The following is a 27,815-nucleotide window of genomic DNA, read 5'->3' on the forward strand; positions in this document are numbered from 1 at the left end:
AGGACAGTATTGCTACCTTAGGCTTGCCATGGCTCTTAGCATCCTTCCAGGAGTGGACCAGCACAGGCTGGTGGAACGTAAGAAGCTCTCTGGAATGAGACAGAATCCCACAAAAGGAGGTCCCAACGGCCAAAGACTGCAGGAGTCTTTGGGGAGAATATGTGGCTTTACCAGGTTGTTTGGAATTTTATCTGAAGGTAGCAAGGCTCACAGGACACTTGGTTTTTAAGATGAGGGCAGATACATCCAAAAGAGCACCTGAGAAGGTGGGTCTGAGAAACATGAGCAGATTGGATTGAGGAGGGCAGAAATCACAGGCGGGGAGTCGTGTAAGGGGACCACCACTAAAGTTTCCCAATTGGAGTCGGCCCCGTTCTTCTGAGAGCTTTCACATTTCTTGCCAGCACTGACTATCTCAGACTGACTCCCTAAAGGGTAGAGACTATGTCTTGTCGGCCTTTGTGTTTCCTGCTACGTATAATGCCGAACGGCGCTGAGCCAGCTGGGTCTAGGTATACCATCTCCTAGTACTGAAAATAGATTTGGTTTCTAACTCAATGCAAATCGTATTTATCAGCCTTTTAAGTTTTTCCTTCATTCAACAAATATTTATTGGATGCTAGACACCGGACTACACAGTAGGAATAAAACAGTGAGCAAAAGAGACACAGCGCCTGCTCGGATGGGGAGTGCTGTCTACCGGTGGACAGACACAGAAGGCAGAGAGTGTGCAAGGGTGTTTCAGGTGGAAGAGTAACACAGGCAAAGGAGCAGAAGTCCCAAAGAGAGCCATGGCCTCCATGTAGGTGAAGGAAGGGTCACGTGAGGTGGGACAGTGGGGGTGAAGGAAAAGCATAGCTTTTTTTTTTTTAGATTTTATTTATTTATTTGACAGAGAGACAGCCAGCCAGCGAGAGAGGGAACACAAGCAGGGGGAGTGGGAGAGGAAGAAGCAGGCTGCCAGCAGAGCAGGGAGCCCGATGTAGGGCTCGATCCCAGGACCCTGGGATCACGCCCTGAGCGGAAGGCAGATGCTTAACCACTGAGCCACCCAGGCGCCCCTGAAAAGCATAGCTTTTGACGCCCTGCAGAAGAATGTGAGATTGAACCTACAGACACTAGAGAGTCATTAAAGACTTCGAAGCAAGTGCGTTCATTGACCAGACCTGAGGCAGGTATCTTTAGTTAGAGTGTTCGAGCAAGAGTCCAGGTGAAAGATAATGAAGACCCGAGTCAAGATGGTGGACTGAAGAGGGCACAGGGCCCCAAAGAGATAGAAATCTATAAACTTTGTCACTGGCTGGAAAAGGAGAATGAGGCCCGAGGAGGAACTGAAAAATGTCCCTGTCCTGATGACCATATGGATGAGAGAATGCCTTTAATTAAAATCTGCCACAAGAAGGAAGAGCCTGTATGAGGCAAAGCTGAGCCTTCGGTTCTAACTCATCGCCCACGTGGCTGTGAGAACGTCCCACTGAGCTCATGGGCACGGCCACATCCTCCCTTGTTCTGAGCTCTCCAGGGGACCACCAGGAGTTAGTTACCCTCTTCGGGTACAAACTCCTTACCTCCTAACCCGACCAATGTTTGTTGCAGGTCTACCTTGTTAAAGTCTGGCAGTTGGTGTCATTTCAGGGAGGGGTGGATTAAAAATGGTGAATTAATGTAGCCCCGACCTTTGCGAAGCTCACGAGCTCAGTCGCTGATGCATTCATTGTTCCCATAAGCCAGGTCAGGTGCTAAGCACTTGATATACCAGATGAATAGGTTACAGTGCCAGTAATTCCACGCACAGAAACGAATTAGGTGCTGACGATGCCCTCAGACTAACACTGATGCCTGTAACTCAAAATTTCAAATCTCAGTTCATGAAGACAATATGATTTTTCTCATTGGTTATTTTTAGAAAGGGGAAATTTGTCATTTTAAACAGAGAATATTGCCCTTAGCTATTTTATGTGCATAGATTACACACAAAAATCTCATTTGAAAAAAAAAATCTACTCTTCCAAAGTGAAACATAGCTTGGCAGTTTAAAACCTACTGGACTAAAACCCAGAGCTTGGCCCATCACTCTAGACATCCGTGAGGCACTGACATGTCCTGCATTGCTTCGACGGTCACAGTGCAACTTCCATACAGTTCTGTGGCCCAACCCCAGCTGGGGCAAGCCTGTCTAGATCTCCTATGAGTGCCCATAGGATCCAAACACAGCTGCTTAACTCAATTTTAAAAATTCAATCACCCCCATTTATTTTTTCCTCCAAAACACCAGCCAAGTGTTTGGACTGATTTTTTTCCAGAGAATTTATTGGTTCACATCACACAGACAAGAACTCTATGTCCAAAGAACTTGGAGTTTCAAAGCGACGTGATGATGCAATGAGGCAGTTTGACCAAATTCCATCCTGGATTTGACGAATCCACCCAAATGGAGAGGGGAGTGGCTGCTTCTGGTTCGAACTAGTTCTTAAGGCAGCAGAGCCGGGTACAAACACCACCGGCCTGGGGGTTGCGGAAGCTGGTATTTTCTTCCCCTCTCTGCTGCTAACTAGCCCCAAGACCTGGGCTAATTCACACGGGTTTGCTCAGGTGTTAGTGAGCTGTCTGAAGCAGCCGATTTCTAAGGATCCTCGTAGCTCTTAAAATCAGACAATCCCAAGAACGTCTCTTCAAGAACAGTTCTCCAACTCTGCCATTCTGAGTAAACATGATCTGGTCACACTGAAATTTCCTGTTCTTGGTAATTACAATTAATTAGCAGAAGTCTATGGCATAAAAAATTAATCATAGTGCAATAAGGATTGTAAAAGCTAGCCAGATGGTGATGAGATGAACTAAGAGAAGAAACTTCTTTTTCATTTCCAAAACCCTACTTCGAGCATTTTGTAGGCTTCTCGGACTTGGGTGAATACCAGCAAGTCATTAGTGGGTTCTGCAAGCAGGGCCCAGCCTGGGCTCGACCCAACTTTGAAAGACTCCTCTCCAGTCTGAAGTTTCATTTAGAGCCTGGGCAGAAATATGCTGTTGATGGTCGTGAGACCTACCTCCTTCTGTGTTTGAGGACAAAGAGCCTCTGAGAAGAGGGGAGGAAGAAGGCTTCCCAATCTAGACGGAGCCAGTCAGGTCCAGAGTGTCTGTCCTGTTTGCTGTAAAGCTAAGAAGGAGGATATTTAAAATAAAATAAGGTAAGAGAGCAGGACTTGCTGAAGACCTGAAGTCTGACTGGGCCTCCCCCTGGCTAGGAAGTGGGAGAGCATTATTAAGCTCTTCCCTTCATGTCTGCATATCTGAGGAGTGACTTCTGACTCCTAAACTTCGGTTAGAAAGTACTTTGTAAGCAGATCTGGGTGTTTTAAATCCTGGTGGAGTCTGGTCTCTGTCCTTCCCGAGTTTATCCTTAAATCCTCATTGCCCTCTCTTCCCTTGTTATTTGATGGTGCGGATTCAGGTCAACGGCTCATTACGGAATTATTTTAAACTTTGCTACTCAGCCGTAAAAGAAAACGAAATCTTGCCATTTGCTGTGACTCGGAGGGACCTAGAGGTATCATGCTAAGTGAAGTAAGTCACACAGAGAAAGACAAATACTGTATGATTTCACTTATAGGTGGAGTCTAAAGACATGAACAAACAAAACAAAACTCACGGATACAGAGAACAGAATGGTGGCGAGTGTGGGTGAAGCCAGGGAAGGAGAGCAAGAGGTACAAACTTGCTGTTATAAAAGAAATACTTTGTGGGGGGCGGGGGTCAGGCACAGCGTGGTGACTGTGCTCATTAATATTGTATTACACATCTGAAGGCTGCTAAGAGACTGAACTTCAGAAATTCTCATCCCAAGAAAAAGCAATTTTTCGTGACTCTGTATGGGGACCAACGTTAATGAGACTCATTGTGGTGATCATTCCACAGTGAATACAAATACCGAATCATTATCTTGTATGCCTGAAACTAACATAGTGTGACATGTCGATTACACCTCAATTACAAAATAATTTAACAAACTTCCCAGTAACTTCAGAGTAGAAAGAGGACCTTCACCGTGAGCTTGCTTGTGTGAAGAGGGGCACATTCTGTCCTCCAGCTTATGGATCCTTATGATTTTGTTTTACAAACTGGATTCATTCTTTCTGGCCTCGCCTGCCGGTGTGCTGGCCCCTCAGGACAAGGACAGGGATTTCATGTCACCCATACCTACATTTTCACCAAGGGTTTGGCCGGATGGAACTGTAGGAAAAGGCCTAATAAAGCACGGGAGTGTTTAACCTAACTCAAACAAATGATTAACTAAAATGTGAGGAGAAAAACAATAACAGGAACCAACAATGGTATGAACACAGATGAATCATCGATCAACCCTTGCTGATTGACGTCAGACTGGCTGCAAATGGTGTTTTACAAGTTAAGGACAAGGTGACCTCCAGGGTCATATGCTCATGCGTCTTCAGATTATTCACCTTCCCAGGTGTATCTCTACAGGTGTGCAAATGCATAGCAGGGGAGCTCTTAGCAAGTGAGGGTCCAGTTTTGGAATTGCTGCCCTAAAGGGATTTAGATTATCTGAATTTATTCTATGGGAACAAGAAAATTTTAACAATTTCAAAATCTCAAAACAAAAATTTATATTTATCCTCTGACCACCTTTGTAAACTTTTTTAAAAAATCCTTTCTACTCTGCTTCTATCCCTAACATTCTTCCCTGCATTTTTTTTTTCCTTTGTGGCACTTATTATTACCTGATAAATAGATTTGCCTATCGTCTGTCCCTCTCTCCACCAGAATGAAAGCTTTCTGAGAATAGGGATTTTTTTTTTAAGATTTTATTTATTTATTTGGGAGAGAGAGTGCACAAGCAGGGGGAAAGGCAGAGGGAGGGGGAGAAAAGTAGGTTCCCCGCTGAGCAAGAAGCCCAACATCCGGCTCAATCTCAGGACCCCGAGATCATGACCTGAGCCAAAGGCAGCCACTTAACCGACTGAGCCGCCCAGGCGCCCCAGAGAACAGGGATTTTTTATGTTCACTGCTGTACCTTCAAAGTATGGGTCACTGCCCAGCTCACAGAAGGTATCCATAAATGAATGAATCTGATCAAACACCTATCTAAGGTGATTCACTAAACGCTCGTTATGTGCATTAGCAGGTAAGGGGATAACTAAGTCTAAAAAGAAAGAGGCAGATTAATTTAATTTACCACCTATAATAGGACTTCAATAAATGTTAACAAACAATATCATTATCATTTTTATTATTACTTAAATTAACTGTCCATGATTTTAGATGACACCTGACCCCGGAGACAGCATCCTGGAGCTTCCTCATGGCCGTGGGACAAAATCCTGACAAAAAAAAGTTCACTCTCTCCCACCAAGACTATACACACATTCATTCTCTGTTTAGACAGGAAAGGAAAAACCTGTTGAAAGGAAAAGTGAAGGCAGTCCTAAGAAGACAGAAGCTGTATTAACACCAAGATTCCTGACCATGAAGCAGCAAAAAGGTGGGGACTGATTAATCCGTTTGTTTCAGAGAACACTTTGATATTTTAGTTTCTTCCAGTAAAACACATTATGTATTTATCTGATTTGAGACAGTTTACTAGGCGCTCCTTTAAGAAAAAAATGCAGGTTCCGAAAAATATTTGAAAGTTTTTCAATGTTCAGCTAAGTATTGATGCTTATTACAAAATTCTTAAGTTCAAAATTCTAAGTCCTTGTATTTCATAAAGACACACGAGATGAGTATTTATGGAAGATTTCTTCGGGGAAATGCAATTCTGTTATATGGTGGCAGCTCACACATGATCCGCTTTCAAGTTAAGTCTCATTGTACACGATCACTAAAGTCCCTCATCCCAGCAGACCTCAGGTGCATAATAGTGGCCCTAGACCTCCTGGGACACTGCAGTGCAAGAAGGGTCCTGAGAAGGCAGTGACAGCGAGGGGGACAGTGACATACTGGAAGCAGAGGGGCCTGATGGCCCTTATGCTAACCTGAGGCTTCAACTGCTCATGGAGAGGGAGGCAGGCACTTGTGGGGTTTTCTCTCTCCCTCCATTCATACAGAAGTGACAAGTGACCCCCCGGAAAATTTGTAAATATTTCAGTCTGGACTCTCAAGATGACTAGGGAGGGAGAGTCTTGTGCCAGATAACACAGACTCTTGGTTTTTTAGCAGATGTGACTCAAGAAACTCGAATTATATAAGTGGATAAGAACGGTGTAAAATTTGGGGCTTAACTCACCAACCTCTTAGACTTTATTTCGATTTGGATAAGAAAGGAGATGCCAGAAATACTTGGGAAATGTAACTTCTACTGACACAGAAAAAGAAAAGGGTCTTTCTCTCGATCGTGAAGACTCTTATGTCAAGTGAAATGCTACAGGGGGTGCCTTTCCCATTTTTAGTGAGCGTACTGGACGTAACGTATATGGTTCAAAGAGAACATGAGTCAGCGCCTCTGTCCTAGAGTTGGCTCTGTTACCTACTGCCACAGTGAACACCCTTCGGGTAGGCAGGCTTTCTGAGCTTCCACGTCTCTGCAAAATGAGTGAAGGACAGGTGGTTTTCATACTCCATGGTAATAGTTCTAATTTTCTGGTAAGGCAAGTGATCAGAATGACTAAGACTTCCAGAGGCCTATGTAGTCCTGTAGGACAGGCATGTTATCAAAAAGTAGCCAAAGGAACTTGCAAACGTATACAAACACAAGAGAACCAAAACAGTCAAGATTAAAACAGTAGGTGAGCCATGAAGGGAAAATGGAGGGAGAAGAGTTATGAGATGATCTGCATAAAGATACATACTGCAGTTGAACTTCTTGCTAGTCAAAGACAAAGGGCAACAGGATGCTTCTAATTCTCCATAGCTAATAAAAGGATACATAACAACTTACCAAAGGGGAGAGAGTGTAACACAGCTTCCAAATCGAAATAGAATGTATGGTCTGGTTTGCTATGTAAGAAATGGTAAAAAACAAACAAACAAACAAAAAAACCACGAATGACAATGGCATCCAAGACAAGATTTCCAAAGCTCCAAAAATGTCTTTCATTAGCTTTGCTTTTCTTAATGAGATCTCAATAACAGTACCAGTAATGCCAATAATAATGATGCTGAACCAAGGAACCTGAAACAAATAACATGGCTACATTGCTTTCTGCTGACCTCACTTACAAAAGGCTTGATGTCCGCTGGCCAGGATTTTCCGTAGACAACTCTTCTCAAATCTCGACCATCTCAGACTGACTTTTGACCATAATATAGACCATTGCTGGGCAAAACCTCTATACATCCAAAGAAGAAATGCTTACTGCTTGTATAGGGGGACTATTTCAGTTTACACGAAGCAGTCATTAAGTAGAATGATTTTTTATTTAAACAAATGACTTGTTAGAGACCCCCAGCCAATGTACAACCCAAGTGGTCATGGTTTGTGCAGCAAGAGGTTTGGCATTTTCAGGTGGCCACCAAATCAGAGTAATCAGGGGTAATCAGAGTTTCTCTAGAGGAGAAAAGATGGGTTGGTACAAAAAAAAAAAAAAAAGAAAAAAGAAAAGAATGTTTGTTTTTATTTAGAACCATCTGAGAGGAGTCAATATGCTCAGGGTTTGCCCAGATGAAACAGAAGTTTCTATGAGCTTCTGAGGTTTTTTATGACTCGCCTGGTTTGAGATTGGATAGGATCATGTGCCGTATGTTTCCATAAGGAAAAGGCATTGTTATTGCTCCGCGTACGGACATATAAAGCTATTATGTAATCTAAGAGCTTAGATTTTGCTCGACAATGGTAATTTTATAGTCAACCCCAGAATTTCAATAATACAGTATTTTGGTAAGGGTTAGAGGAGATAAAATCTAATTGCCAGTTTCCTTAAACAACATGAAAATCCTCTTAGAAACACATTCTCCACTTGCACCAAAATGTTCATCACAGCATTGTTTTATAATTAAGAACATCCTGGAAACACCTACATAAACAACGAAATGGAAATTGAGAATCATGGCTCAGCCCGTCATTGCTGTATAGCAAACCACCCCAAAGCTCTCTGCCTTACAATACACGTTTGCGTTTGCCTCCTCGGCTACAGATCAGCAGAGGATTTCTTCTGCTCTCAGCTGGACTCCTTCAGGAAACTGGCCCGCTGACAGGTCAGCTGGAAGCCCATTGGTCTAGCAAGGGCTTAGGTACGACAGCTAGGGTGACGGGTACCCCCCTCCACATGAGTTCTCAGTCTCTAGTAGGCTAGCTTGGGGTTTTTCTCATGACAATGGTCTATAGCAGGGGTCCAAGAAGGCAACTCGAAGTACAGAAATCTTGAGGCACAAGCTTGGAATCCGCACACCACCCCTTCTGCTACATTCTGTTGGCCAGAGCAAGTCATAAGCCCAGACCATATTCTAGGGGTTGGAAAAGAAACTGTCCCCCCTAATGGAAGGAGCTACAAAATCACATTGCAAGGGATGTAGAAACAGAGAGATGGGAAGAAAACTAGAAGGAATTTTGCAATCGACCACAATGGAATACTCATTTGATGGATTATTATCCGGTTATTAAAAATGAAGCCTATGGAGCAAGTTTAGAGTGTTAAAAGAACAAAAGAAAAAACTGTGTGATTACAACCACATAAATGTACATACAGAAGGTTAGAGGAGACTCTACGGATATGAGAGTTGCATGATGACAAGATGACAGAATTTGTGTTTTTAACTATTTTTCTAAAAATATTCCGACAGCTTTCGTGGATCCCCCGAGCCTGCTATCACATCTGCATGCAGCATAAGCCACGTTTCATTCCTTCAACAGGATTTGGCTGAAGTACCCAGTGAATGAACAAAAGAATTATGGAGAGAAAAAGTAAATGATCTATTTTTTTTTTTTTTGCCTTTTTAGACAAAATGATTCAACCCAAAAATCCCATGCCAGACAATTCAGCTGACAGAGAGGGAATTTAATGTGACATAGTGTGCTTGCCATTTCTAGGGAAATGGAGTTAGAGCTTTTAGAGTACAAAGCAGAAAGCCTTTGCCTGTTAAAGTATTTTGCACAGGAGTGAAACCTTTCATTGTATGACTAAATCAATGGAGATTATCTCCTCGGCCGGAATCTTCTTTTGTCAGCACGTGTGGGGTGTGGGCATCTGTTCTTGCATTCGGTTCAGTAACTGGGTTCTCAAAGGCGTGACTCAATTCAAGGTAATGCTCAATATTGTATTGAAGTTACTATGTAGATATTGATTTCATGGCCTTTGACTCTTTCTGAGGTCAGTCATTGACCGGCACATTGAACTCAATCTCCTGGGTTGACGTTAGCCACCGGTGGTATTGTCCTCACTAGTTTTGATGTAGTGATGCTGGGGTTCTAATCCAAACCTTCTCTGGAGTCCAATTTCTGCAGGATTGCCTTCAACAGGACTCACCTGTGACCCGATTGACAAGCCGAGGAGTAGCATGTGAAAGTCGAATGCAGGTTCACACGAGTGATGAACCCTCACCTGGGCCCAAAGTCACAGTTTTTGTGAGATAGCAAAGGAAACCAGCATTACAGAAATTCAGGGCTGGAAAGCAATTTAGCATCCGAGGAAAATCGGGTCCAGAGGCAGCATGCTCTTTACATGTGGTCGAGTCCTAAAATTAGTTGCAGTGAGGTTGTTCCAGACCTCCTCTCCACTGTTCTATTGCCCCTGAGGATTTTTTGTCCTCCTGCGGACAGCAGCTGGCTAGGAGCACCAACCCTCCCAACAGAAGGCGTGGAGGCAATGGGGGGAATCACTCCACTGAGAGAGGGCCATGGCCCTCCCTGTGTCACCCTGCCCCGCGCTAGCTTTCAGAACTAGTAGTCCGGGGAGATTTGTGAAAGACGTCAGGCCTTTGTCCAGCCCCACCCCCTCTTGCACCTTTCCCAGATTGTTGGTTTAACCCTCGGGCCCAGCCTAGAGCCTCTTGGTCCCTGAGCCCTCTCCTCTCTGTTCCTAGCAAAACATACAATCAGAGCCTTTTGCACAGTGATGTGTAACTTATTTAAATCTCAAAGTGCAGATCCTGTGTGAGGGATTTGCATGTTCATAAGGATTGAATCTTACAGAACTGAAACTCTTAAAGGTATGAACCCATGGGAGGCAGACTCAAATAACTCAAATGACGAGGAGGGCCTGGTGGGCAACTTGGAGAGAAGCAAGCCAGGCAGCAGGAGTGAGGCTCTCCCATGAGGCCCCTCTTCGCCAAGGGTCTCAGGGTGACTGGTTCACTTGTTGGTCCTGGGCCAGCTCAAAGAGGCTCGAGGGGACATCTCTCAACTTGCTACTGAGACACTCCCGAGTAAAGAGTCAGGGTGTCGCCCTTTTCACTTCCTGGCCAGACTCTTCACCCTCTGCTAAGAACCAGGTCATCCTTCTAGGGGAAATTCTGGTCATATTTTCCTCTTTGTTATTTTTTTCAAAAGAAGCTGGGAAGCTGGGTTTTATGTGACATCTTCTGATTTTTCAAAGCCGGGAACTAATTCCAATTGTGGAGATCCTTTCTGGCCAGACAAGTAATATCTGTGGGTCGATTCTGGCCCTCAGGGTGCCCTTTTATGACCTCTGCTGAGGGCGGATGTTTGGGGAAGGGTGGGACAAGGTGGGACAGGGCATCTGTTAAATCTTAAAGTGGAGGAAGAGGTTTTGGGGACTATAAAGGGGGCTTATTAGCATCTCCCAGGATGGAGTCAATTCAGGAAACGGAGGATTTTTATTCTGTATTTCTCAAAGGGAGCCACGGTTTTTAAAGGCTATATAACCATGCCTTAGAGAATGGCCACCCATGTGGGACCACCCATGTGGGACCACGTGGGCCAAGAAGAGAGAGGTCAAACAGCATGAAGCTGAAAGCCACAGATGTGGGGTCACCTCAAGTGCCATGCGGCCTTGTCTGTGCCCACCTTCTGACCATGGTGGCCTGGGTGTGGAGCAGGGAATGTTCTAGAGATAGCTAGCAATAGAGAGTCATGGAATCTCAGTGCTCTAAACCACCTTAACAGTTATCTGTTCAACCCTGTCACTTTACACAAATATACTGAGCCCAGAGAAGGGGGGCCGTTTTGCTATCAACCTCACACAGCTGCTTTGTGGAGGAACTGAGACTACCACACGGCCCCCCCACCCCCTCCCCAGGGCAGAGTTTGTCTTGAGTACCTACCTTCCAGTCCCTCATTCCACCTTCACTCCAAGAGGAGCTGTCATAAATGTACCTGTGAAATGAAAAATCAGACGCAGCTTCATTTCTGTACCTTTGTAAGATTTCTCATATCAAAAATTTCACAAGCCAGGAAAAAAAATTCTTTCTCAAATCATGCACCCCTGACTAGGGCTCAGAAAAGAGAGACACTGAATCACTTCATGCTTTGCTTAATTATGATGAAGAGTTTAGTAAGTGTGCATGCCTGACACTCTACCAAGCATTTTACACACACTCCTCCATTTAATGTTCATTATTATCCGCATTTTACAGTTGGGGGAACTGAGGCTTTAAGAAGCTAAGAAGTCTTCCCGAAGGCTCACAGTCAGTAAGTGACAGAGCCAGGATCTGAACCCCTGTAGTCCTACCCAGAGCCCTAATGTAATAAACTTGGTCCCCATAGCTGAGTTTCACCCCTCACTCAACTCCCAAGAGATGTTAGCTTTCAAAGGTCCAGTTCCCAGAAAACCTCCCACTGTCCTGGCATCTAGGGAGCTGCCCCAGTCTCTTCTGCTAAACACTGCTCTGAGCCCACTTCATCACACGTTGTTTTTTATTATTTTTTTTCCGGGCTCCAAAAATGTGGTCTTCCCTCATTATGCCAATTAGGAGGAACAGATGGTCTTCTACTCAATGGTTAACCATTCAACATTTATGGAAGAAAATCCTGGAAGGTTTATTTCAAATATGAGAAGTGTCAACCCAAAGCAACAATTTTTAAATACTTCTCTGGAAGGGAAGAGTTCTAGAGAAAGACTTTCTGCAACTTTAACCCAAATGTCACAGAATGTGTACAGTATAATGGCAGAATGTCTCGATCCCAGAAGAATACACATAAACAGAGGAGGTAATTGGATTCATCGTTTTGACACCTGAAAGGATGACAAGAGACCTTTAACCCGCCGATAATCAGCGGAGTGTGCTGTCATTGTGTACCGTTCAACCAGACTATGGGATATCACATTAGCAAGCTGGCCAGCCTATTAGAGGCATGTAATTCTTTCATATACTTAGCGTGGAAGTGGAGAGGATTCAAAACAGCCTCCTTCTCTCTGACATGCATCCAGATTTTTAATAGCAGCTAAGTACCTTACTAAGCAATTGAATAAAATAATGCATTCAGGCCCCAGAAAACCTTTTCAGACCTCTTTTTATCTCTACATTTTACTGATGGAAAATGGATTGTAATTCAAATTTATATACTGGGCACACGCCAGGCAATAGATTTTTTTTTTCCTTTGTAAAACTCAAAGCATTCCAAACTATTGGAGGAGTTAAGCAATTTTGATCATTTTGAAACTAGCTGTCAGATTTAATCTGTGCTAAAGAGACAGAGGGCAAATGTATTCTGAAGCTTGTTATATAATTTACAGATTATTTTTGCAATTTATATTCCATCAAATAGGGTATATTAGGCTCTCAGAAAGCACGTAATGATCAATTAATTTCAGCAGAGCAATCCTGGTGGCACTTAAGGGACAGAAATGATTAGACCCTTGTCTAGCTGAGTCCCAAGGTCAAGTCATCAAATATGACTGATTATATTTTCTAATGGTTTCTCTATGCCCATTAAAGAGCACTCAACTATTCAGACTCTCCTCTGATCATGACATTCAAAATTTGCTCGGATGGCTCCTGACAAGCAAAAATGTATTCTCTAATCTTTAACCACATAAACAATAGCTAACCACTTGTAATTGAGTTTAAATTGATTTCAGGTGGCTTCGGAGAAAAGCAATTTCTACAACAGATTAACCTCTTAATTAAAGTATATTAAGAATACTGTCAGGTGTAGGAATTCTGCTCTGGCAGAAAATTATACCTCATTGACATTCATTTGCGAGAGAATTGCTGCTCTGTTCCCAGGTAACAGGTTACTTATTTGTGGTTCTTGCTTCACTAGGTCAACTCAAGCTCGGTTCGCTCTGTGGAACGTCAGCCTTTCGGATGGGACAGGGCGTGGGGACAGAAAGCGGGTGATGCGGAACGTTGTTTATGGAGTGATGCTGTCCTTGTACTTAGGTGTTCAGAAAGTTACTTTGCTCGAGGAATGGACCCTTCTGCAAAAACAATAGACTCCCTTCATCTGAAAAAAGAGGGAAAGCATGTGTCAACTTCGTCATCAATAGTGACTCAACAGTTCTCTGCGAGGTGCTGTCCTCCAGTGCATTTAGGTAGACCCCATCCTGTCCTCTAAGTCCACGCTACTCAAAAGCGGTCCTCAGATGAGCATCACGTGGCAGACTGTGAGAAATGCAGAGTCTCAGCCCCTCCAGCACCCGCCCCCCCACACACACACCCCAGACCAAATAAGTAGCATCACCAATTTAACAAGATCCCCAGGGAATTCATTGCACTATTCAAGTTTAAGGAGCGCCGCTCCAAGGGACTGTTCTGTCTGGATTCTCGTGATCTCGGGGATCTATACAACGTCAGGAACATTTGGTCAGTTTGGTAAAGACAAAAACGAAAACAATGCAACTGGTCGATGAGCATTATGTAGACCAAACAATTTCCTCTCTGCTTTCTACTTTTCAAGATCCTGCTAGCTTCCTCTTTTTCATGTCCTGTTTGTGTAAAACCCAGGTGAATACAATCCCACTCACCCAGTTCTGGCCCAGGACGTGGGACACATGGAGTTGCTGACTTATGCTGCAGTTGGTTCTAGAATCAAGCTTTACCCCCATGCTGGCTCCATGGGCCTGGGATAACCTGACCCTGGTAGTTTGCTGTCCTGGGACTGTAATCTTTGGCTCATACTCCTGAATTGGTTCCAGCCTCTGTCATTTTCAGCTGGGGATTTTTTGCTGCCTTCAGAACTTGCCATTTTTTAATCTTGCCCACCTGGTCCTGAGATACCTACTTCCCATTGTCACCTGTCTAAACGCAGGGTTATGGCGTGGCCTCCTACCCCATAGGGGGCAGCCTCCAGCCCTCCTTAACGTGGCTTGTGGTTATTAAAAGGAAGTCACACCAATATGCAGCTGTGCTTAGCACCCAGGTGTTGTTAAGAAAAATTGGTTTAGAACAGCAAATCTCAGGCTTGACTACACATTACAATACCCCGAGGAGATTCAAATTTTCTAATGCCAAGGGTCCCATCCCAGATAAGCTTAAGTCAGAATCTCATGATCTTATCACACAGCCAGAGTTAGGAAACACCAGTTTAGAGAAACTTCCCTGACCCATCCATGCCCAATGCACTCCATCCTCTACACTTGAGTAATAATTTGTTTCTTATATTTCCTTAGTTTTTCTCCCCACCACCAGAGCATGGAGAAAATTGTGAATAAAGAGTGAAGAGCTTCTGTGTGTCTCAGTGGAGAGGGAATCAGAAGGAAGGCGGGGGCGGGGGGGGAAGTGGGGGGAGAACCTCCATGCATTATCCATCATATTGCTAAGACCGTGCAAGGGATGGAGGGTAAACTGGCCACCCAGTGTTTTCCAGTTTAAGGTGCACGACCAGTGCAGAGGAATCACAGAAAGTGAAGAAATGTAATCGGGAAATCACAACCACTCGCAGGCCTTGAAGAAGGGCAGACAAAGCACGTGGGAAGAGATTCAACATGATACAGAAGGTGTCTGCCCACTTGCAAATATTCCAGAAAAGAAAAATGGTCCCAAACTGTGTCCATAAGCGGTAGTCCTAACCTGCCCAGAACACCCCCAAGTTGCGGAGGTAAAGCAGAGATGACACGGGGTGCTCCGGCCAGGGATCGACCCCTGTCCAAGATTAAACAGAGACAGAGGAAACAGTAGCAGCAGCACCCGCGCCAGGGTTGCCGCCTGGTGTCCCCGCTGGGTGGGTCTGAGCCTGCGTCAGAACACCTGCCGCGGTGGGCAGGCTGCCGGACGGTCCGGACGTGTTTCCTCTGCTTACGGTTTCTTTCATGGGCCAGGAATTCAGAGCACCTGCCCCAGTGAGCTCGGGTCTCTAAGTGTCACCCTCGGACCAGCAGAGGAGCTGCACCTGGGAACTTGTTAGACATGCAAATGCTCTGCGCGAGGGCCCCACCCCAAACTTACTGAATCAGAAACTTGAGAGTGGGGCCCAGCGAGCTGCGGCTTCAGACACCCTCCAGGTGATTCCGAGGCACACTCCGGTTGAACACCACTGCTTTGTTGTACACGCACCAAGAGCTGGCTCCCGGGTCTCCTCAGGCATCTGTCTCCCCTGGCCTGGGAGGGGAGGTGATGCTGAAAAGACCTGTTCTCCCCTCGGGCTGCCTGTGCCCTCACCTGCTGGGGTTACCACCCAGTGCTTCGGCAGCCCCCTTTCTGAGCCTCTGAGCCTCTGCTTTCCAGGCTCTGGACTGTGGTTTCTGACCCCTGCAGTCTGGCTCCCTGGATGTTATCTTTGCCTGTTGAACCTGCGGGAACTGCCTTCTCCTCCCCACCTCAGTTTCCCTGCCAGGCTTCAGACCCTGTTCCTTCGCCCAGTCCTCCCCTCTCTGCTTCCTTCTCTCATACCAGTGGAGGCCCAGCCTCACCCTCTAGACATCAGACACCCCAGGTGATCTCGGCTCTGTTTGCCCCCCTCCTGGCCTGCTACATAGAGTTAGTCACCAACACGCTGCGATCAAATACTTTTGAATAAAAGAATTAAGCACTTTTTAATCTCTGAAATCCATCTCCCTGTACGATTTCATCAGATCATTGTGACAGTGAGAGAGAGAGAGCTCAAGTATTAACCGTATTTAACTGTCAGCAACACTGAGACCAGTCCAGGTTACAGTACAGTCGGTAGTAGAGCAAAGACTGGAATCCAGGTCTCTTAAATCCTGACCCAGTGCTCCTGACCCAGTGTTCCTTCCACTAAGCAGTATTTTCTGCACTCTGAATTCATCTCTCCCATGGTACTTCCCACTCTGCCCAATAGCATACCATTAACATGTCCTTCAAGGCTCAGATTTGACATCAACATTCACTACAGCCGGTACTGGCTGAAACTGGACAAACTGTGAAGAATGTCTTTTACCTTGTTGCACAGCTGCACATCAAAAGATTTAGCAGAAGACAGGAGGATGGACATTTGGACCACGCAGAGCAGTCCCTTGCAGTCGCGGTGATCGGTTCATGGGGACACATGAGCCTCTGGTGATTGACAGAGTTGATTAATGGGTCGAGAAACCCTGCAGTGGTTGAGAAATCAAAAGATTCTCAACTTGAACCTCTTACTAGTTTGCATTTGCCTCTCATGCCTTAGGAACATCGAGAATAAATTCAGGCACTTGAAAGCTAATGGGATTCCCTTTCGAACCCTCTGCTGCTAGCTCTGGCCTGACGGCCAGCACTTTGCCTGGAGGGGAAGCACTCAGGTCGACTAGCCTGAGGTTGACCAGAGGTTAGGGGGTAAAGGCCCTGAGCCGGGACATCCTCAGTGTGTGCTGGGTAGCTTGAGGGCCCCCCCACCTATCCCAGATTTTGAACGGATGTCTCAGCCTCTCAATGCAAGTCCTTTGTCTGGCTGCTTAGATGGTAATGTTGAAACCCAACAGGTGCCTGTGGCATCAGCCTCCACCACTGCACACCCACCTTCACTTCATCTCTCCCTATCCTTGCTGTCCTGTGCGGACCTCCGAATTTCAATCTAGTTCGGCCTGTGGAGAGGCCAGACCATGGCCATGCCCTCCGGTTCAGCTGGATAACTTGGACTCTGATCATCACTCTGCCTTTGAAACTCATATAAAGCCCGATCCCGTGTCTCATATCACAACCTGGTCCCCTAAATCTCCATGCTCTCTCGATGGTCCATCCCAAGCCCAGCCTGCCCTCCAGTCCAAAATCCTCCTGGTCATTTCTGACCCATGGTTTCTGTGACCTGGCTGCCGCTCTCTCCAGCTTAGTGGATGGTCATGTCTGGAAAGGTCAATCCTCCAGGCTTTAAATCTAAAGTGTGATTGAAGTTCAACGATGTTAGTGAGGGGGAAAAAATGTCTGAAGAATGGAATAGATGGATAAATTGCATTTGGAAAAAGGGGGAAACAAACATGATCAGGCTGGCCTTAGTTTCCTAATATTAAGCTAACTAAAGAACATCTTCCCTGCATGTCAGCTGACCCGAAGCCCTCACGTACTTCTATGCCTCCTCACAAGTTGTCAAAGTGCTGAGTGGTTATGAGATGGCCCTGCACTTTCCTGAGCAAATGGCAGGAGGACGACAACAAGAGAATGAAATAAAAAGAAATAGGAAAAAATGACCAATTAAAACCGTTTTTAATGAGCATGACTGCTAAGCACTCTCAATACTCGGCACACAGCTGTACACTCAACTCTTGCAACCGTCTTATGTGATGGTGACACTGCCCCAAATTTACAGGTGGCAAAACTATAATGGAGCCAGAATGTGGTTCCAAACCCATGCTCCTAACCCCCTTGTTAAACTCCTTTCCCGAGAGGCACTGGATTCTGTGCTCTTAGGCAGAGTTCACTCCTTCATTTTGGCCTCAAGAAGTGGTAGCTTGGTTGGCCGGCCCCCATCATTGCCATATGTGATGGTTTTACCAACAACACTCTCTTTGATGCCAGGAAGCATCAAATAATCCCTTGAAACATTGAGAAATTACGTTGATTAGGCCAAGTAATTTCAACTCACATGTCCTGGGAAGAGGACTGAACTTGGGTCTTGGCCCTGGCCATGTAACCTTGAACACGACAGACATCTCTGAGTATACTACTGTCTAGCATTCTATGCCCCTATAGTGCTGTTCAAACATCAAATGAGCTATTGACGTAGGGACACCCTATAAACTGGAAGTTACCACCAAAAAATAAAAATTATTAATATGTCAAAGAGCGGTTCAACTCTTTTTTTCCGCTGAATTCACCACCCAAGAGTCAGAGAGGGAGACAAGATCTTTTATGGCTGGGTTCGTTCCAACAGCAATACTTTCCACAAACATCCATTAAAGTCTTTACATGAGGCAGGCACTTTTATAGGTATTTTCTTTTCTCAGAGACAAGAGACAAGACATTTATGAGCAAGTTACTTCTGCATCTTCTCATATTTTGGCAGGTCTCACACCTGCTATGGACCAAACACCTAGAGCTGGACCTGGACAGGTCAGTTAATTGGGATTCAGACACCACAGCCTGATTCCACAAGCACCCAATTGTCCGCATCTTGCTTCGGCACCTTGCCACATACACATCTGTGTGGCCTGTGGGACAAGGTCAAATTGCTCTTTCATGGAGGCCATTTTGTCACATGGATTCCCCACAAAAGAAGGTGAATGAATCAGAGCGGGTCCATCACTCTATAACAAACAGCTCAAAACGCATGCCCTGCGAGCATGACTCAGGTTCAGTGTGGACTTCTAGGCAGTCTCATTTCCAGCTTTCTACTTTTTTCCGTCTCGCTTCTCTTCCTGAGTTTGTTTTGCCTTTAGCTTTTTTTTGTTTAACTTCATAAGTATTTTTTGATACTTTTGTCTAAGTGCCATGGCTGAGAAAGAGACAGTACGTTTTTTGATAAATGCATTCACTATAAACATGATAGACAGTGGTATTTCTCCATTTCTTTTAAGAAAACAGACATCGGCAACTTATTTTAACAGAAACTTTTTTATTGAGATCCTTCCAATACCTCATAGTTTGCCCACTTAACGTATACAACTTGATGGTTTTCAGTATGTTCACTGTGTTACACAACCATCACCACAATCAACACTAGAATATTTGTATCACCCAAAAAGAAACTCCATACACATTAGTGGTGGCTGCCATTCCCCCTAAACCTCCCAGCCTTAGGCAACCAATGAAATACTTTCTCTCCATATAGATTTGCCTATTCCAGATACTTCTTATGAAGAGAATCATCCAGCATGTGGCCTTTTGTGATTGTCTTCTTTCACTTGGTGTAATGTTTTCGAGGTTCCTCCATGTTGTAGTTCCTGGAAACTTTGGAGTCTCTTCCGTTAGGAACTCGGACTTATATTCTTCCTTCTCATGGAAATTTGAATTGTCTTTGCATGTCTTGGAACAGTAAAAGAAAGAGTAAAAATATCCTTTTGTGGGTGCTTATACACATACTGCCTCTTCCTCACCACAACTTTCAAGGGAGTTACTATGGCCACTATTTTCCAAGGGAAGAAACCTAGAAAGGTCACAGTGCTCATTAGTGAGAGACCAGGCTTCTACCTCAGGTCTCTGAGTCTAAGTCTAGTAGGTCTGTCTAGGGAGATGAGGTCATAATTATCACCAGCAGTATCATAAATACCTTTATCATGTTTCTCAGAAGCTCAGCACTGGCCCACAAGGCCGTGGCCTTGGTGTGTGCCAAAGAAGGAAGTAAAGAAAAGCTCCTCCAACATGAAACACCCTCAGACATGGCCTAGACAGGAAATAAGGCAGGATGCATGGCGCTCAGGACTGTGGGACTCCAGAACCCAAACGATTCAAATCCCAGATCTCCCACCTTTTAATTGTGTCCACTTGGAGCACTTACTTTCTCATTTTTTATTTTCCCACATGGAAGATGAGAAGGATGGGTCCTACACTGTAGGGTTATTAAGGGAATGAAACAAAAAAAATGAGGGCTTAGCACAGCGCCTAGCACTGAGTAAGTACTCAAGAATATTTACTATTGTTAGGGAATACAGTCGATAAAATTGTAAAAGTGATGTATGGTGATAGATGGTAGCTACACGTGTGAGGAGCGTAGCGTAATTACGGACTTGTCAGATCACCGTCTATGTTGCTCACCTGAAACTAATGGGACACTGTGTGTCACCTATACCACACACACACACACACACACACACAAACACACACCCCAATGGAGTTTGGGAAGTGAAACTTTAGCCTTCTATTATCATGTCTGAGGTAACTTATTAGAAGATGAATGAGCTAATTTTTTTAAAGATTTTATTTATTTATTTGAGAGAGAGAGGGGGAGAGAGCACAGAGGGAGAGGATGAAGCAGGCTCCCCGCTGAGCAAAGAGCCCACCATGGGGCTTGGTCCCAGGACCCTGGGATCATGACCTGAGCCGAAGGCAGCTGCTTAACTGACTGAGCCACACAGGTGCCCCAGAAGGGGAAAGAGTTTAAATGCAAGAGGGAATACAGAAGAAGCAAGCCCTACGGCACTGGGCGAGAGAACACCGCAAGAATCCGAACAAATGGCCTCCACAGAGCCCTGAACTACAGGGGAGAGAGGCATGAGTCAAGGGGGAGAGAGGCAGCCATGCTGTCATGGTTTCACCGCAGCAAACTATTGATGGAGAGTCAGCCTTTAGAAAGTTCACTGAATCTTGCAAAAACATGACTACCGACTGTAGTAGGAAAACTTGCCAAACTGCAATTTGGAGCCAAATGTTCCTTTCCGCCTCCCTCCCCCTACCCCCATGACGTTCAGCTTCTGGCTATGCCAAAAGCAGTTACTGGCAAGGAAGTCATTAAAAAAATTTTTTTTTTTTTTTTTTTTTTGGCATATGGCAAAAGGCAGGGAAGTAGAAAAAGAACCACAGGGGAGCTTTCCCCTAACCTTTTATTAAAATTATTTTCTGGATTTGGCAAAACGGCATTAATCAAAATCCATAATTCATAATGAAACTCATTTCGAAGCTTTTAATTGGGGGAATAACTTTTTGTAGAAGTTTTAAATAAAAAATCTACCCTACGGATACGTGCTCTCACACACGACAAGCATGTGCAAGGATGCTTAGTGCCACATTTTTTAATACAGATCTTCCCGGATTTACAATGGGGTTATGTCCCTACTAAGCCCATCAAACATAGATGATATCCCAAGTCAAAACTGCTTTTATCTCCATAACCCACCACACCACACCTCAGCTTAGCTTACCTCGAACGTGCTCAGAACCTTGCATTAGCCTACAGGTGGGCGAAATCATCGGACGCAAAGCCTATTTCTTAACAAAGTGTTGAATATCGCGTGCGGCTTATTGACTACTATACTGACCGTACAAACACAGAGTGGTCATGTGGATTCAGAGTGGTTGTCAGTGTGTCGGTCGTTTGCATTTGTGGTCATGTGGCTGCCAGGGGGCTGCGGCCACTGCCCAGCATCACAGGAGAGGGTCACACTGCTTATTGCTAGCTCAGGAAAACAGCCAAGTGCAAAATTCAAAGTATGGTTTCTCCTGAATGGGAATCTCAATCTCGCCATCATAAAGTCAAAAAAATCATTAAGCTGGAAACATGCTAAGTCAGGGACCTCCTATAATTATGAGAAACAACTGGAAGGTCCCAAAATGGGAGAATGGTGAAGCCAAATACGGTGTCAGCATCTGACAGAATACCCCAGAATTTTTAAAATTAATGGAAACTCCATGAGGGCAGAGATTTTGTCTTTTTTGTTCATTGATGTATTCCTACCGTCTAGAATAGTGGCTGGCATTTTGTAGAGTTCAAATATCTGTCGATTAACTGGACGAGTGAAATGCTTTTGTAATAAACAGTTCAATACGTACATATATGTAAGTGTTTGTGTGTGCATACGTGTCTATAGAGGTATACGTTTATGTCTATGTTCCCACGTATGTCTATGTTACATCTATGTTGTATATACGTAATAGTTGAATTTGTGACAACTGTCAAACACAGGCATAAAGATATTGATGCCTGAATGCCAGAGGAGGCTGTCCTGGAAAGAGTGCTCTTCCAACCTGCCTGGGACTCCTTTGCCCCTCTCCTCTTACCTTTTGTCTTATCTTTCATTGGGAGAAATTTTCCCCTGCTCTTTCCCATAGGAATGGTAACAGTTCTTCATTAGCACTTCAGTATTTATAAAATGCAAAAAGTCAATGACTAAAGACACGAGACTACTTCAGTATTTCAAGCTAGCTGTGGTGGAGGGCAGCTGCTGTCTTGGCCTCCCAATCGACTGTACTAAGACACCTTCGATTTGCATAGGTAAGATTACATGTAGTAACTTTTTAAGTAACCGTGTCATCGGATGGCCCAGCTCCACTGAATGCCAGAGAAGCTTTCCCTCATTGTTCACATAACTTCCGTGGACGCGGCAGCACAAACGGTCGAGGGAGGGCCATCTCCAGTGGATGAGCTTTTGCTACGAAACAAGTCGATGCCAGGGTTGCTAGGTATAAGTCTTTGAAAGAAAAACGATTATTTCTTACATAAAATGTGGAAGAAAGAGCTGCAGTTCGTGCAAGCCACAGCAGAGACCTGCAGAAAATATTGACAACTTTTGTTCTGAAAGGGCTTTGTCTTGGGGACCCGTCGATCCCTCTTCCCTGTTTGCAGTTGTGCTAGTTCTTAGCCAGAGCTGACATCTCGAAAGACCCAACCCAACATGTGATGTGAGCTTTAAAATGAAAGCAAATGAGTTCAGCCTGGCATACGTTTCATGTTCCCTGCACGCGCATGTACGCACATGTGCGTGCGCACACACACACACACACACACACACACACACACACACAAACTTCTCAAGAAAGAGTATGATGCTACCAGGCCAAAGGGTTGGTAGCAATTTCTATCTTCTAGATGGTTTCAAAGGTTTGACTTGATGATGGACATTTAAGACGAAAATTGGCTATTTCCCTGTAGCCCCTGGAACACAGCAGAACACATGCGGAGCTGCTGCCTCTGCCTGTGGCTCTTACCCTCGTGGAAGCCTCCATTCTCACAGTATAGTCCTTGGACTTTTCAACGCAATCCTTCTTTATTACTCCATGCTAACTAACATAGATCGCACATAACATGGTTCAACGTAGTGTGCCGTTAGAATAAAAGGAGCAAACCTTGCCTCGTTCCCCAAGATTGGGCTCTTGTCCACTACCCTGTCTCATGGCATGCCCCACTGCCTCTTGCAAGCCCCCACGCTTTGCCCCCCCACCACGTGGCGTATGCTCTTGCCATTCCTACGTTTTGGAAAGTGTTTCCCCCAGCTATTTTTATCATTTCGTTTCCCTTTTTAAAGGACACCTCCCCGGAGAGGTCATCCCACTACCACGTCATCTACCTCCCGTCAGACTCTCTCTAACACAGCAATCTTTTGTCTTTAAATATCTTGCCTACTGGCTTATTTATTGGGGTATTATCAGTCTTCCTTCACTAAAACTTCAGCTCCATGATGTCAGAGACTTTCTCTTGCTTACTGCTATATTTTCAGTGATTAGCACATAGTAGGTGTTGAAAGAAAGCAGAAAGAAAGAAAGAAAGAAAGAAAGAAAGAAAGAAGAAAGAAAGAAAGAAAAAGAAAGGAGGAGGGAGGAAGGAAGGAAGGAAGGAAGGAAGGAAGGAAGGAGAAAGAAAGAAAGAAAGAAAGAAAGAAAGAAAGAAAGAAAGAAAGAAAGAAAGAAAGAAAGAAAGAAAGAAAGAAAAAGAAAGAAAGAAAGAAAGAAAGAAAGAAAGAAAGAAAGAAAGAAAGAAAGAAAGAAAGAAAAAGAAAAAGAAAGGCAGGGAGGGAGGGTGGAAGGAAGAAACAACTCCCAATGTTGACACAGAAGGAGCGCACAAAGGACCGGGCTTGGCACTAATAATTTAGAGCACAGAATACACACAGTGGTAAATGAGAGAAACCCTCAGAGCCAACACATGGAGACAGAGGCAATCTTGGAAACCATAAATAATTAGAATCAGTATTTTTTTCAGAGAATGATGAAAAAAGTAGCTCCTCGAAACAAATAATGGGTCAGTTCAGAGGCAGCTGCACCACCGACATTCTGCAGCCTGGGTCAGGTCCCCAGTCATTGAGCTTAAGTCCCAAAAAAGGACTCAAATGTTTGGAGAAAGATCCGTAAAACAAGGCAGGGCCCTGGGCTATGGGCCTATCTGTGAGACGATGAGGCCCAGGCCCAAGTCTTCCCAGGAAAAAGATCAAGTAAAATCCAGAATTAAGCCAGAGCTCCTTTGTGACAAAGGCAGTGCTTGGTCGGTGCTAAGGACCAGGTGGGCTGAGTCTGTGGGCAGAGGTCAGAGTGAGAGGTCAGCTCCACTCAGGGAGGGGCTGGAAAATAGGATCCAAAGCAAGGGAGCAGACATTTGTCACCATGATGATGTCCAAATGTGCATGTGGGAGTAGGAAACACAGCCTCCCAAGAACACGTGGTATGATGGGCGCCAGCCCCGCAACAGAGCATTCTCCAGATCCCACACACAGACACCTTGCTGCTCTGACACCTTTGCGTTTGCTGCTTCCTGTTCTCGCCATACCTTCTCCCACTTCTGATCTGGGAAACTCTCACTCACTATTCAGAAGCCAACTCAAGTGTCATCTCTATTGTGAGTTCACCCAGGATGCTTCCTGTGGATGCCCCAAATTTTGTTGCACCCCATGACATTCAGGCCTGGCTCATTGGCCTTGACAGCCCTGCCGCATGTGCTCTGGCCCCCAGCAATCATGGCCCCCGTGCCTTAGATAAGCCCCCATGAGCGAGGGCAGCCAGGACGATCTTGCCCAGGCCCCGTCTCTCCAAGTTCCCACTCTGGGCTGACAGGCCGGCATAGTGAGAAGCCAGAGCGGTCAGACCCACACTGCACTCATGCCTTAGTCACTGACCTTCACGGTCAGAATGGACAATACTCACCGCCTGATGTGAGGTCCAGGCCAGGCACCCACCATGTGACAGGCTTTTCCATTCTGGGCTCTCACGGGCCATCAGCTGGTCTGTGGGAGCTGGCAGTGTTTGCCAAGTCTGCCGCTCTTCCTACCTGCCTCTGGGGTTCAGGGTTCACCCTCACTTTGACTCCGAAACAATGTTCTGCACGTCTGGTTGCTGGCACGTCCGTCTGCCGGTAGCTTTTCTCAGCCAGCCTGTCATTCGGCCAACGCTCACCACAGGGGTAGAACGCGACACAGCGCTGGGCTTTGTGGAGCTGGACAGGAAAGCAGGCTGTGGGGCTCCAGCCCTGGCAACGCACATCTGGGACTGCTAACAGCAGGCCCAACCAATGGTCGGCAGAGAGATCGCTGCAGCAAAGGGGCCTTGCAGAGGTGGGGGAGAGGAACTAAGCCAGGTGATGGTGAGACTGAGGTACAAAACTTTCCAAGTTGAAATATTACATCAATGCTATGCATATTTTATTAAATATTAAAATATTACAATAATGTTGAAATATTACATTTTAAAAGTCAAGGTGCCTCTTTCTGTCTGAGTTATGCTCTACGAAATATATGAATATATGGTGTTCCCACCAAAAGCACACTTGTATGGTACATATATGTGATATATGTATTAGCAATATTTTAAGATTGTATTTATTAACTTGAGAGAGAGAGAGAGAGAGAGAGAGAGCTTGCGCACAAGCAGGGGAAGGAACAGAGGGAGAGGGGAGACAGTCTCCAGCAGACTCCTCACTGAGCACGGAGCGGGACACGGGGTTCAATCCTAGGACCCTGAGATCATGACCTGAGCTAAAACCAAAAGCCGGACACTCAACCAACTGAGCCACCCAGATGCCCCAGGATTAGCAATATTTTAGACATGGGATGATTACAGTTAGTGTGAAGTCCTTACATTTTACAGTCTGGGAGTTGTCGGTCTAACTCCTGGTTCTGCGGCACCAATTACTCTAGTCTGACCTCAGACCAATCATTCCATCTCTCTGCCCGCGCTGTACCAGCCGTACAAAGAATTTGCGGACAGGGTTGTTAGGAGAATCGAATCAAAGTGATTGGAACCTACCTCACCTTTTTGTGGACATCAAGGATACTGTTTCTCAAATGCACCCTATTATTATCTTTCTAAAGCTGATTCCCAAGCAAGGGTGACTTTCATCCCACCTAAACCAGAGAGGTCATAGAGTAGAAACACATACATTAATCAGCAGAAAACTTCCATCAAGTAGGAAAAGAAGTTGATCTAGGAAAAGAGGGTCATCTGACATTAAGGGGAGCTCTTTCCACCCCGAAGGGAAGAAGGAGGAGACAGGAACAGAAGAGAGAACTGGGCATTAGTCAGCCCGAGGAGGGTCCCCACTTCTCTTTGCCCATTACCATTCAAGTGAATCTTGACAGGGGCAGGGAGGGAAGGAGAAATTCCTAGAAGCTCTCTATAGTTTGAGAAACCACTAGCATACTGAGGTCAGGGCCCTTCTTCTTTGGGCACAGGCTGAACGTCTGCCCTGGGATCCAGTGGCCCCAGCGTGGTATGGGAGCGGGCAGAGGAGGACAGACAGAGCGAAAGGACAGGAGCAGCCCCCCAGGGCCTCACGCAATGGAGGCAGGCAGAGAGAATGTGCCTGAAAGTTTACCAGCCCCCAGGGATCTCAGTGGTGCTGCAAAGACCAAAAGATCGGGACGAAGACAGACAGGAATGGGAGGCAACCGATCCAGGGCCCTCCAGGCAGAGGCAGAGGCCCAGGCCCAGGCTATCGGTGTCCACACGAGCCCGCAGAAGCTGCACAGAGGACCCCCAGCTCAGGCAAGGCCAGCAAGGACACAGGGACACCCTTGAGGACTTCTTCCCGTCACCCATGATGTTACCCGAACCTCCCTTAGACTGTGGCACCATTAGATGAAGAGAAAGAGAAGAGGGGCAGGAAGAAATCCCAAAGGACTAGTATTTTCTCAAAATGAACTATGTTAACATAAAAGAGGCTGTTTGAAACCAGAGGGCCAGAATTGCATTAAATCAGAAAATTAAAGCATGCTTTCCCTCCCTCATCCACCCTTCTGCCATCCAGTGAGAAATGAGACCTTCAGAGAAAATAACACGTTACAATCCTTTGCAGACCCAAGTACTAATGAGTAAACTTCAATGCCCATTACTTGTTTAATTGCTAGTATTTTTACTATTTTTCTATAATACTGTATTTAGCCAATTTAACCTATAAATATTGCCGTTTCCAATGGTTCACGCTAATCGATACCAATTGCTATTTTATACAACCAGCATGTGGGAAAGAAAGCATGTCTGAAGGTGGGGCCTGAGGCCAGCAGGTCTATGCTTGGTGTGCTCTCTGCCCAGAACACTTCTATCTGTGCCCGTCCCCACCTCCCACTATTTCTCCACCTGGATCACCCAATTCAGGACTGGGGAGGTCCAGCATTGCTTATCAGCTCGCAGCAGTTTCAGACAATTAAAAAGAAATGCCTTTTTTTTTTTTAAATACAGAAGAACCTTTCCTAAGAATTGTGGTGCTTTGGGTCGCCTGGGTGGCTCAGTCGTTAAGCGTCTGCCTTCGGCTCAGGGCGTGATCCCGGCATTCTGGGATCGAGCCCCACATCAGGCTCCTCCGCTGGGAGCCTGCTTCTTCCTCTCCCACTCCCCCTGCTTGTGTTCCCTCTCTCACTGGCTGTCTCTCTCTCTGTCAAATAAATAAATAAAATCTTAAAAAAAAAAAAAAAAGAATTGTGGTGCTTTTAACTAAGAAGTAGCTCAGGGCGGAAAATGTTGAAAAACATAAGTTGAGTCATTGCCCATCTTCACTCTGAGGCCGGCGCCTCAGTGCTTCCCATTTGATGTTCCACAGGTTGGAGGTCTGTGAAACAGAGTGGACAACATACATACAGGCTCTCACTGGAACACAGTGGCAAATACACAGAATATATCTGAACAGACGAGCCTGTGCCCAGCTAGGAATAAGATGGCTCACGACTCCCTAACTCCTGAACCATGTGGCGTCTCAGGGTTGGGAGAGGATTTGGATGCCATGCAGCCACCCCTCTGCC

General features: G+C 45.4%; 1 long non-coding RNA gene across 1 annotated transcript in view; it reads right to left on the minus strand.

Moving 5' to 3' along the window:
* Positions 1-10,482: 10,482 nt before the first annotated feature.
* The window catches only part of LOC103677643, a 152,865-nt gene continuing 135,532 nt past the window's right edge, over positions 10,483-27,815 (minus strand). Inside the window, exons 6-7 of the long non-coding RNA XR_572489.2 lie at positions 13,037-13,300; positions 10,483-11,227 (exon numbers count right to left, since the gene is read on the minus strand). This is a non-coding gene — a long non-coding RNA (uncharacterized LOC103677643). The remainder of the gene's footprint in view (positions 11,228-13,036; positions 13,301-27,815) is intronic.

Source organism: Ursus maritimus, unplaced genomic scaffold (assembly GCF_017311325.1).
Source record: "Ursus maritimus isolate PB19 unplaced genomic scaffold, ASM1731132v1 scaffold_10, whole genome shotgun sequence".
In the NCBI taxonomy this organism is placed as follows: Eukaryota; Metazoa; Chordata; class Mammalia; order Carnivora; family Ursidae; genus Ursus; species Ursus maritimus.